This window comes from Myotis brandtii, unplaced genomic scaffold, assembly GCF_000412655.1.
Source record: "Myotis brandtii unplaced genomic scaffold, ASM41265v1 scaffold208, whole genome shotgun sequence".
In the NCBI taxonomy this organism is placed as follows: domain Eukaryota; kingdom Metazoa; phylum Chordata; class Mammalia; order Chiroptera; family Vespertilionidae; genus Myotis; species Myotis brandtii.
In genome coordinates, this window is record NW_005357764.1 from 6,291,336 (window position 1) to 6,303,558 (window position 12,223).

A 12,223-nucleotide genomic window follows, 5' to 3' on the forward strand; every position below is an offset into this window, starting at 1 on the left:
AGCATCCCAGCTCTGAGAGCTGCCCTGTCTTACAGGAACCACCTTATTTCCCCCTGCTCTCCACTCTCCACATTCTCCAGCCATCAACTAGTAAATGTTTTTTTATTTTACTTTTTATTTTTTAAATATATTTTTATTGATTTCAGAGAGGACAGGAGAGGGAGAGATAAGAAACATCAAAGATGAGAGTGACACATTGATTGGTTGTCTCCCACACGCGCCTTGACTGGGGCCGGAACCACCTTATTTCCCCCTGCTCTCCACTCTCCACATTCTCCAGCCATCAACTAGTAAATGTTTTTTTATTTTACTTTTTATTTTTTAAATATATTTTTATTGATTTCAGAGAGGACAGGAGAGGGAGAGATAAGAAACATCAAAGATGAGAGTGACACATTGATTGGTTGTCTCCCACACGCGCCTTGACTGGGGCCAGGGATCGAACCTGCAACCGAAATACATGCCCTTGACTGGAATCGAACCTGGGAACCTTCAGTCCGAAGGCCGACACTCTCCACTGAGCCAAAACATGGCCCACGTTTTTCCAAACACTGAACCACTGTCTTCACTTCCTAGAATAAAAGTATAGCAGACCCTTCATGTCAGACTGGATTGAATCCTGGCTCTGTCACCTACCAGCTGGGTGACTTTGATAAAAATCACTTAATCTGCCTGAGCCGGGAGTTTGAAGATTTGGTTGTATTAAGCATGTCAAATGCTTAGCACAGTGCCTGGCACATAATAAACATCCAGTATATGATAGCTCTTATTTCAATCTATTAAGATCCTTCTATCTATCAAGAGACACTACCCCTTGAAGCCTTTTTAGTTCCCCCAGCTGAAAGTCTTATCTCCTTCCTCTAGGATCCCACAGATTGTTCATACCTCTTTCTCAGCACTAATCACTTTCTGTCTTGTGTTACTATTATTATTTAGATATGCATCTCTGTTCCACTTTACTAAATCCCTGCCATGTACTAAATGCCATGGGGAATAAAATATGAAGGAAACTTGGTTCTTTGCCATACAAATGCTCACACTCTAGTTAGCAAACAGAGACAGACATTGACAACTCAAAAATAATTCAGTGATGTTTGTTGAATAAGGCCATGGATCATTATCATTATTATGATATTGTTTCCCTGAGGGTTTCTTTTATAGAAGAATCTCCAACTCTGGGCTAGATTTTAGCCCAGGGACTATTTCCTCTACTACTAAACAGAAATTTCCTCCTGAGAGCAAATACAGTGAAATTCAATTGAACCCAGCTGAGTTTAGGGGACTCAAGAGAAAGGCAATATCAGTGATGTTGTCAGATTCAAGTGATACGATCAAACTATGACTTCCCCTATTCTCAAAGCTTTTGCCAAAATAAATACACAGTGTTGGACCTAAAATATGGCATAAGGCTAAAGCACTTCTAGTCTCCTTTTCCTGATGATGCCGTTGTGATGTGCATTCTTGATGTATGTATAATTCAAAGGCAGACCAGAGGGTGAAGGCTGCATGTCCATGCTGCCTCCTCTCACTCTACCTACGGATAGTCAAGACCATGAGGTCAGTGACTACCACTGGTTTTCAGCTTCAGAAAGCTGGCAGTCCTGACTACTGAAGTCCTACATCTTTATTGTACTAAATGAAACTATAAGTCAGTGCCAGGTTGTCAGGGTCAACAAGACTTCAAGTGAGACTGCTCAGGATCCTGCCTCACCCAAATACCTGAAGATAAAAACTACAACACCTACACCAAGAAACAATGCAACTGGACAGCATATTTTGACTGTATGAACTGGGTACATGTCATCAAGACAGTTCCTAATGAAATAATTGCTCTGGGCTGCCAAAAACAGGACTGGCTTGTTCTTCCGGGCAGAGCCAACACCCCCTTTCTCTTGCCGCCTTCTACTCCAGGCTGGCTGAAGACTATGGCCCTGTGGCAGGCCTAGGCTGATTTCTTCACTCTACCTCTAGAGCTCTAGCTCTGTGGGTAACTGTGGAAGAGAAAGCTTTACTCAACTATGTGCTGTTTTGTGTTTATGAAACATTAAAAAATTAAACATATGGTCAAACAATGGTCTTAAATGTTTTAAAGACAGTTCATTCCTAGAAAGCTAAAAATACTATAAAATCCCTAATTACATCACACATTTTAATCATCGTATCAAACAGTATTTCCAGCATTTGTAGAGACTTCCTTTTTTTTCTTTTCTTCACAGCTGAGTATGCCACCTGGCATGTGACTTAAGAGTCCAGATGAGGCTAAAGGTTCACTGCTCTTAGTGCCCCTGAGGCTCTCATTTTGTTTTAACGATATCACATTCATGAGAGTCAAGCTTCTAATCACTAGCACCAGCAGCTTCATTTTTCCACTTCAAATAAATTCTTGGTCCTGGCCTGATAGCTCAGTTGGTTAGAGAGTCGTCCCAATATGCCAAGGTTGCAGGTTTGATGCCTGGCCAGTCAGGGCACATATAAGAATCAACCAATAAATGCATAAATAAAAGGAACAATAAATTGATGTTTCTCTCTCCCGCCCTCCCTCCCTCTCTCACCCCCATCTCTCTCTGTCTCTAAAATCCAATTTAAAAAAAACCTTACCTTTTCTTAAAAAAATTATTATTTTTTTATATATGTTTTCATTGATTTTAGAGAGGGAGGGAGAGGGAGAGAGAGAAACATTAATGATGAGAGAGACTCATTGACTGGCTGCCTCCTGCATGCCCCCTACTGGGGATCAAGCTCGAAACCCGGGCATGTGTCCTGCCAGGGAATGGAACCATGACCTCCTGATTCATAGGTTGACACTCAACCACACTGAGCAACACTGGCTGGGCAATAATTCTTATATTTTAAGAAAGAGAAAAATATTCAAATTGTCATATAAGTACCACTGGCCAACAATGAGAACAATACTTCAAGACTCTGCCATGAATGCAATAGAGGATGTCAGACTGCAGTAGCCCAAATGATAAATGAGAGCCTGAATATAAGACAGGTGGACTAAGGAGAAGTTGTAAGTTCAGTGAGTACAAAATTAAAATGAGTGAAATCCGAGGGCTGCTTGTTCTATTAAAACTACCTTTGTATAGCACCTCTGGGTTACAACCTACGTCCATGTACATTATCTGATTTGGTCATCACCTAACTTTCTCATCTCATCCCACACCCTTCTTCAGTTTCAGGGAAGAACAAGGAGGGTAAGATGACAGAAATCAGTATTTGCTTAGCATGAATTATTAGTAAACACAGAAGTATTATCTATATCTTACTCGATGTAATACATATTGAGTAACTACATAACAATCTAATGGGGTGTTAAGAGGAAAGATTTATTACAGGACTTCTTTACACAGGTATATAAGAGGGACAAAACCCAACATTATCACAGAGTTAAATGATTATCGGTGATGTACACACCAGGCATTTTTGGACATGGCTGCTGGTTTCCATAAGCCGCCTGAAGAAGTCTAGATTCTCAGCCCATCAATGGAGCGAGCAACTGCCCTTTTCAGAATGAGATCCCCACACAGGTTAAGCAGAACTTCACTCAATGCCTCGCCATCAACAATTCTTAAAAAATTAAAACGGAAGTTTGATTCAAGCAGAATGTAAAAATATGAGAAATATGGATAGTTGACCACTGATTAGATAATTGGTGGTATTAAGAAACTATTAATAACTATAATAAAGGCACATAGTTATCTATATAATAAAAGCATAATATCCAGATGTCCTTCCTTCCAGACAAAGCCGCAGCAGGTGGGGGCTGTGGCAGAGGCTGCAGAGGCTTCCCCACCTCCCCCGACAGCAGTGGCGGGCAGGGGCCCTTGCATGAATTTCGTGCATCAGGCCTCTAGTGTATTTATAGGAAGAGGAAGGACTTGGGGAGGGTTACACAACATCATGGACACATCAGTATTATTAAATTATTCTCTATACATTTTTGTATTTCTGAACTACTTCACAATAAAAATACACATTAAAATAAAAAAATGAAACAGCCCAACGGTGTGGCTCAGTGGTTGAGTATTGACCTATGAATCAGGAGGTCATGGTTCGATTCCAGGTTAGGGCACCTGCCTGGGGTTCAGGCTCGATCCCCAGTGCAGGAGGCAGCCAATCAATGATTCTCTCTCATCATTGATGTTTCTTTCTCTCTCCATTCCTCTCTGAAATAAAAATATATATATATAAACAAGTATGCAGTACCTACGTAGTCAGGGGCACTGACCTCTTAAAAAAAGAAAGAAAGAAAAGAAAAGCTCTTTGGCTCAGTAGGTAGAGCATTGGCCTGAGGAGCGAAGGGTCCTGGGTTCAATTCCAGGCAAGGGCACGTACCTCGGTTGCAGGCTCTGGGCCCTGTTTGGGGCACATGCGGGAGGCAACCAATCAATGTGTTTCTCTCACATCGATATTTCTGTCTTTCTCTCTCTCTTCCACTCTCTAAAAATCAATGGAAAAATATCCTTGGTGAGGATTAAAAAATAAATAAAGTATAAAATAAAAGGCTCTCTTTAAAAAAGGGAAGAGTTCTGGAAGAGTCCTACTCTTCTTGGATTGACTTCCAAGAACAATACCCATCTCTACCCAACCCTCAGCTTGTAAGAATTGCTTTCTATGTTAAAATATTTTTATGAAAAAATATTTCTAGCAGGTTTAAGTAATGATAATAAAATCCTCTAAACCCAAGGGACTCAAGAAACCTAACATTACTAGCACCACTGAAGCTCCAGGCACACTCTCTCCAATCACATCCCCAGCAGACAGAGCTGCTATTCTGAATTTTGTGTTTATTATTCCTGGCCTTTCTTTATAATCTAATCACATAATGGTGTATTTTAAGGTATAGTTTTTGTTGTTTTGTTTTGTTTGTTTGTTTTTTGGTTAATCCTCATCTGAGGATATTTTTCCATTGATTTTTAGAGTGGAAAGGGAGGGGAAGAGACAGAGAGAGAAACATCGACATGAAAAAGATACATTGATTGGTTGCCTCCCACATGTGCTCCAACCAGGGCTGGGGATCAAGCCTGCAACCGAGGTGTCCTTGACTGGAATTGAACCCAGGACCCTTTTGTTGTTGGGCTGACATTCTATCCACCTAGCCAGACTGAATAGGAAGGTATAGTTTTTTTTATAAAGATGAGAGCAGATGTTAATGAGTTTTATTAATTGATTTGAGAGAGAAAGATTGACTTGTTCCACTTATTTATGCATTCATTGTTTGATTGTTATATGTGCCCTGACTAGGGATCAAACCCTGAACCTTGGCATATCAGGATGATGCTCTAACCAACTGAGCTACTCAGCCAGGGCTAGTTTTGCCTGTGTTTAACTTATATGTGTGGAATCATACTGTGACTTGCTTTTTTTTTTGGTGAAATATGTGAGATTTATCTATGTTGATGCATGTAGTTGCTGTTCATTCATTTGTACTCTGTATTAAATATATTACTATTTATTTATCCAGTCTGTTGTTGATGGACTTTTGGATTGTTTCCAGTTTTTGTTATAACAGATAACTCCGCTGGAAACATCCTTATACTTTTCTCCTGTGGTCCATGTACAATACTTCTCTCAGGTAAACACCAAGGAGAGGAACAGTTGGGCATAGGGTGTGCCCATCTGATAAATAATGTCAGATTTCCCAAAATGGTCGTCCCACTGTACACTCCCACCAGCAATGTATGAGAGATCCCATTGCTCCATATCCTCACCAACACTTGGTATGGACGATTAGTTTTTGCCATTTGGGTGAGAGTGAGAACTGGAATATAAGGTTTTAATTTCTCTTTCCCTGCTTAAAAATAAGCTGAGGCGTTTGTTATTTTATTGGCCATTCATCTTTCTGTGTTTGTGAAATATCTGATTCTGCACTTTGTTCATTTTGAGAAGATATGTTGTCTTTTTTATTAATTTTTAAAAGGAATTTACTGTATATTCTAGATATAATACTGTAAGTTTCCAGTTGTGTCTTGCCTTTTTGCTTTTTTAAAAGGTGCTCTGTGATGAAGAGTAGTCCTAATTTTCAATGTAAGTGAATTTGTTCATATATTGCTGTTTTCTTTTGCTTTATGTGTTGGTATAAGGCAAGGATCTAATTCCTTTTTCTTAAGTATGGATTGCCAATTGTCCTAGTCCCATTTCTTTAATAGTGTAGCCTCTCCACTGATCATCAATGCCACTTGTATCATATATTGTTTCTGTACATGTATAGGTTTATTTTTAGGCCTTTCATCGGTTCCAGTGATGAACTTTCTACCCTTACACATTACAAAATTATAAGTCTTGAGGTCTGGTTAGGCAACCTTTTCTACTTTATTCTTCTTTTTAAATATCGTTTTAAATAAACAGCCTTTGCTGTTCCATATGAATTTTAGAATGAAGTTGTCAAGGTCCATTGCGGGGGAAAAAGCACAAACAATCCCTGTTGGGATTTTATTGAAATTTGTTGTGAAAAGCTAACATCTTTATATTTAATGCCTGTTGAAAGGAGGCAATTGTAGAAATTCTTCTTGCTGAGTTTCAAAGGCATTCCTTAATATATGTGGGGTTTTTTACAGATTCACTTTCTCAGATTCAGAAAATTCCCTCCCATTCCTAATTTAAAAGAGGTTTCTTTCCACCCAGCCAGCTTGGCTCAGTGGTTGAACGTCGACCTATGAACCAGGAGGTCGTGGTTTGATTCCTGGTCAGGACACATGCCCTGGTTGTAGACTTGATCCCCACTGTGGGGCGTGCAGGAGGCAGCCGATCAATGATATCAATGATTCTCTGTCATCATTGATCTTTCTATCTCTCTCTCCTTCTCTGAAATCAATAAAAATATTTTTAAAAGAGGCTTCTTTCCACCTTTTATCAAAATAGATATTGAATTATATCAAATATATTTTTTTGCAGAAACTAAAAATAAAACTAATCCACCCCCCTTTAATCTGTTAGAGTGGTAGACTTCAATAATAGGTTTTCTAAATCAACCTTGTATTCTGGGATAAAACCAACTTAATTGTTACATATTATCACTTTTACATATTCTAGATTTTGCTTGCTAATATTTTGTTTAGAAGTTTTATAGTTGTTTATGAGCTTGGGCTGTTATTTTCCTTGTTTTACTGACCTTGCCTGGCTTTGGTTTCAAGACTATTCCATGCATTCATTCATTGAACAAAGTTTTTAATCCCCCTTATGCATAAGGCACTATTTCTAGGCACTTGGACATGTCATGAACAAAGGAGAAAACTATCCCTATCCTGATGGAGATTATATTCTAGCCTCATAAAATGAATTGAAGTATGTTCCCCTTTTTTTATTCTCTGGAGGAGCTGTTTGACTTGGGAATTCTCTCTTCCTTAAATGTTTGAGAGAACATATTTGTTAAACTCTCTAGGCCTGGTATTTTAACAATTGATTCTCTTTTTTTATTGGTTACAGGGTCATTTAGGTTTTCTATCTATTTTTTGAGTCAGTTTTAACCAACATTTTGTAGGAATTTTTCCATTTCATTTAAATTTTAAAATTTATTGGCTTACAGTTTCTGGCAATGTTCTCTTACTATTTTCTTTTTTAATTTCTACTACCTCTGTCCTCATGGCCCCCTTCTCATTTGTTAACTTCCTTGTCCCTTCCTTGTTGTTCTTGATCAGTTTCATAGGCTTGTCCATTTTGCTAGTCTTATAAAAAAGTCAGCTTGCAGATTTGTTCTCTATTGTACTATGTCTCAATTTCTCATTTCATTAATTTCTGTTCTTACACTTGTTATTTCCTTCCATTTTGGTTTTATTCTGTTCTTAAAAATTCTTCAGTTGGTGTCTAGTTCATTAATTTTCAGCCATTATCTTCTGATAGAAACATTTAATGTTACATATTTCCTTCTACTACAAGTCTTTTTTAAACTTTTATAAAAATTATAACACATAAACAACAAAATCACAAGAGTTCAATGAATTGTCACAAAATGAACAGAACACATGTAATTCCCACGATGCAGGTCAAGAAACAGAATATTACTGGACATCCAAAGCCCTCCTCATGCCCCTCCCAATCACTATCTCCTGTTTTTCCCAAAGGTAAACATTATCCCCATGGATTAGTTTTACCTGTTTTTGAACTTTTTGAAAACAGAATAATGTAGTATGTATTTTGTGTTTGGCTTCATTTATTCAATATTATATTTGTGGTATACATCTAGGTTGTTGCATATAGGTAATTTGCATATGGGTGTAATTTGTTCATTTTTACTGCTATATAATATTTCTTTATATGAAAATGCCAGAATTCATTTTCCATTCTACCATTGATGAATATTTGTGTGGTTTCCAGTTTGTAGCTATTACAAATAATGCTGATATGAACATTGGATTCTCTTATTTTAAAATAATTTTTCAAACTTGTAGAAAAGTTATAAGAACAGTACAAAAGAACATGTTTTTCCTGAATCATTTGAGACTAAGTTGTTGGTATGATGCCCCCAAATAACTTAGAATTTATATGTAATTCCTACAAACAATGGTATTTTTCTTTCCTTCCTTCCTTCCTTCTTTCCTTCCTTCCTTCCTTCCTTCCTTCTTTTCTTTTCTCTTTCTTTCTTTCTTTCTTTCTTTCTTTCTTTCTTTCTTTCTTTCTTTCTTTCTTTCTTTCTTTCTTTCTTTCTTTCTTTCTTTCTTTCTTTCTTTCTTTCTTTCTTTCTTTCTTCTCTCTCTCTCTCCCTCCTTTATAAATTTTACTTTATTGATTTGGGAGAGAGAGAGAAACATTAATGTGAGAGAGAAACATCGATTGTTTGCCTCCTGCATGTGGCCTAACGGGGGATAGTACTGCAACCTGGTTACATGCTCTGATCAGGAATTGAACCTACTACCTTTTGTTGTACAGGATGATGCTCGAACCAACTGAGCCACACTGGCCAGGGCAACAATAGTATTTTCTTACTTAATCCCAATACAATAATCAAAAGCAGGAAATTCACATTAATATATTACTACTATCTAATCCACAGAACTCATTCAAGTTTTCCCAACTGTCCCAGTGTGTTTTTCGTAGCAAAATACTCCAGTCCAGGATCACATGTTTTATTTAGCTTTCCTATCTTTCTTCCAATATGGAATAGTTCTTCAGTCTTTTCTTGATTTTTATGGCCCAGTTATTTTGTATAGTGCCCCAACATTTTAGTTTTTCTAGTATTTCATTATGTTTAAATTCAGGTCACATATTTTTGGCAGGAATATCAGAGAAATAATGTTCTTTTCATTGTATCCTGTCAGGTGCTAAATGACATCAATTTGTCCCATTAATGAGAATGTTCACTTTGACCAATTTATTAAGGTGTTTTCTAACAGGTTTCATCTCTATAAAATTACTATTTTTTCCTTTAGAATAAGTATATTGTGGGAAGATACTTTGACACTCTGCAAATATCCTGTTCAGTTTTAGCATCTATCAACGATTCTTGCCTGCATTAATTATTAGTGTGATGTCTGAGAGTGGGTTTCATTTTAGCTATTTTTAGGACTTAAGCTATTTTTGTTCCCATTTTCCAGCTGGGAAAACTGAGTCTTAGAGCACCACACTTATCTGCCCCAGTGGAGAAGTGGTAAAGGCGTGATTAGACTCTTATGACTCATCTGTACTTGATGGCTTTTAATAAAAATAGAATGTTCATTCAATAAATATTTTTAAAAAGAAAGAAGCCCCAGGAGTTTATAAGTACAGTTTCAATAAATAGTCTGATACTTACCAGATATTGTTTGGTGGATAGAAATGAAAAAAAACAACTTTTCAAACTCGAATCTATCAAACAATAATCCAAGGAAGACTATTGATGGCAGAATTATTCCATAATAAATCTTGCTTTTAAAGTTTTCATGAGGCATCAGATTCTTTCAACATTGTAATAAACAGTTTGATGTAATAATTATTAGCCACAAGGAAATTACTCAGGGACACCCTAAATATGATGGCTGAAATGTATATAAATAATCTATAGCTTGGTTTATATGTCCTAAAACTTTAGCAGTGGTCCTCAAACTATGGCCTGTGGGCCACATGCAAATACAAATATTGTATTTGTTCCCGTTTTGTTTTTTTACTTCAAAATAAGATATGTGCAGTGTGTATTAAGATATTGTTCATAGTTTTTTTTTAAACTATAGTCTGGCCCTCCGACGGTCTGAGGGACAGTGAACTGGCCCCCTGTTTAAAAAGTTTGAGGACCCCTGCTTTAGAGTCATTCATCTGAGGAAACCCAATTCCTAATATTTTAAAAAATATATTTTTATTGATTTCAGAGAGGAAGGGAGAGGGAGAGAGAAATAGAAACATCAATGATGAGAGAGAAATCATTGATTGGCTGCCTCCTGCACATCCCCCACTGGGGATCGAGCCCCGCAACCTGGGCATGTTCCCTGACCAGGAATTGAATTGTGACCGCCTGGTTCATAGGTAGATGCTCAACCTCTGAGCCACGCAGGCGGGGCCCTGGCATGCATTTTTATTGCATCTCTCATCTAGAGGAGCAAGAAGCATTGATTTAGAGCAAAAAGCATTGCTCTAACAATTTTTCTAACTTATCTGATATTCCATGAAATTCTGTTCCTAACATGCATCCTTCTGTTAGTATCCCATCTTCATAGCTAGTTCAGTCTAACAGGGGACGAAGAGTGCTATCCTTTGTTACACCAGGGCAGAGACTGTCTCCAGGTCCTGAAAATGCTGGGCCCTTGGCTCCCTCTGGAGGAGGTTAGGACTATTTGACTTCAAGAAAACCAGATTCACCTTTACTCTTTGGCAAGAGAGGCACATAAACTATGTAATAGCCACTGGATACCTGCAATCTATATACCGCTATGCATTAAATGAAAGCTAATTTGTAACAGCAAGAACCTTAAAACAAAGTCAGCTTGAAAGTCAATCTCAGGCAAACTTCATTTCAAAGGTTCATTTATTCTTTCAATACCGTTATGTATCCATTTAACTAAGCAAAGAAATCATTTCACTTATTCTAAGCCGAGAGCTAATTGAGAGACCTGCATAACACTGAGAGTACTTAACACAATTTCCCACTCTATAGCAAGTATTAAGTGTACTAATTTAGGACTTTCCTGGTCCCCTGACACACAGTGGCTAAAAAACAGGAACGTGGTGACTTTAGGTGGAGAATGTGAAAATCTGACCCATATACTGTAACTCACTTTGCAGAGCATTATTTCTATTCACTCTTTCACTAGCCTTATCTGAATTTCCTTGTCTCCTTTCTCTTTTTTACTTTCTGAGAAACAATTTTTCTAACTTATCTGATATTCCATGGAATTCTGTTCCTAACATGCATCCTTCTGTTATCGTTCTGTAATTAAGTTTCAATTCCTTCATTAAAATACTAACAAATTGTAAACTCAGCTGATCTCCTTCACCTTTAAACTCCATGCCAGATCACTTCTACTTAGTCCTTGAACAATGAATAATAGCCTGCTATAGAGAGCATATTCTACCAATAAAATTATCCCATTTTTTTCAAGTGATTACTATATAAGGTGCTTAATAAATTCATTCATTCATAAACAAAACAAAAGTTATTGAGTGCAAATACATGTGGGTTGCGACCCCTGAAAATACATCCTGCATATCAGATATTTACATTACAATTCATAACAGTAGGAAAATTACAGTTATGAAGTAGCAATGAAAATAATTTTATGGTTGGGGGTCACCACAACATGAGGAACTGTATTAAAGGGTCTCGGCATTAGGAAGGTTGAGAACCACTGTGCTAGGCACTGTTCTAGGCATGGGGAATACAGCAGCAAACAAAATTCTAAATCCCCACCTTCAGGTGGTTCCTATTTTAGTGGAGGGAAACCATTAATAAAGAAAATAAGTAAAATACATATCTTGCTAGATAGGGAAGTGTTATATGAAAAATTAAAAGGGGGAAAAACCAAGATGGCGGCATAGGTAAACACCAGAAATTGCTGCCTCGCACAACTACTTCAAAAATACAACTAGTGCTCGCTTTGGCAGCACATATACTAAAATTGGAACGATACAGAGAAGATTAGCATGGCCCCTGCGCAAGGATGACATGCAAATTCGTGAAGCGTTCCATATTATAAAAAAAAAAAAATACAACTAAAAGACAAAACGGACATCATCCAGAACCACAGAAAGGCTGGCTGAGTGGAAATTCTACAACTAGAAGGAAAGAGAAAAGCACACTGAGACTCAGAGGAGGTGC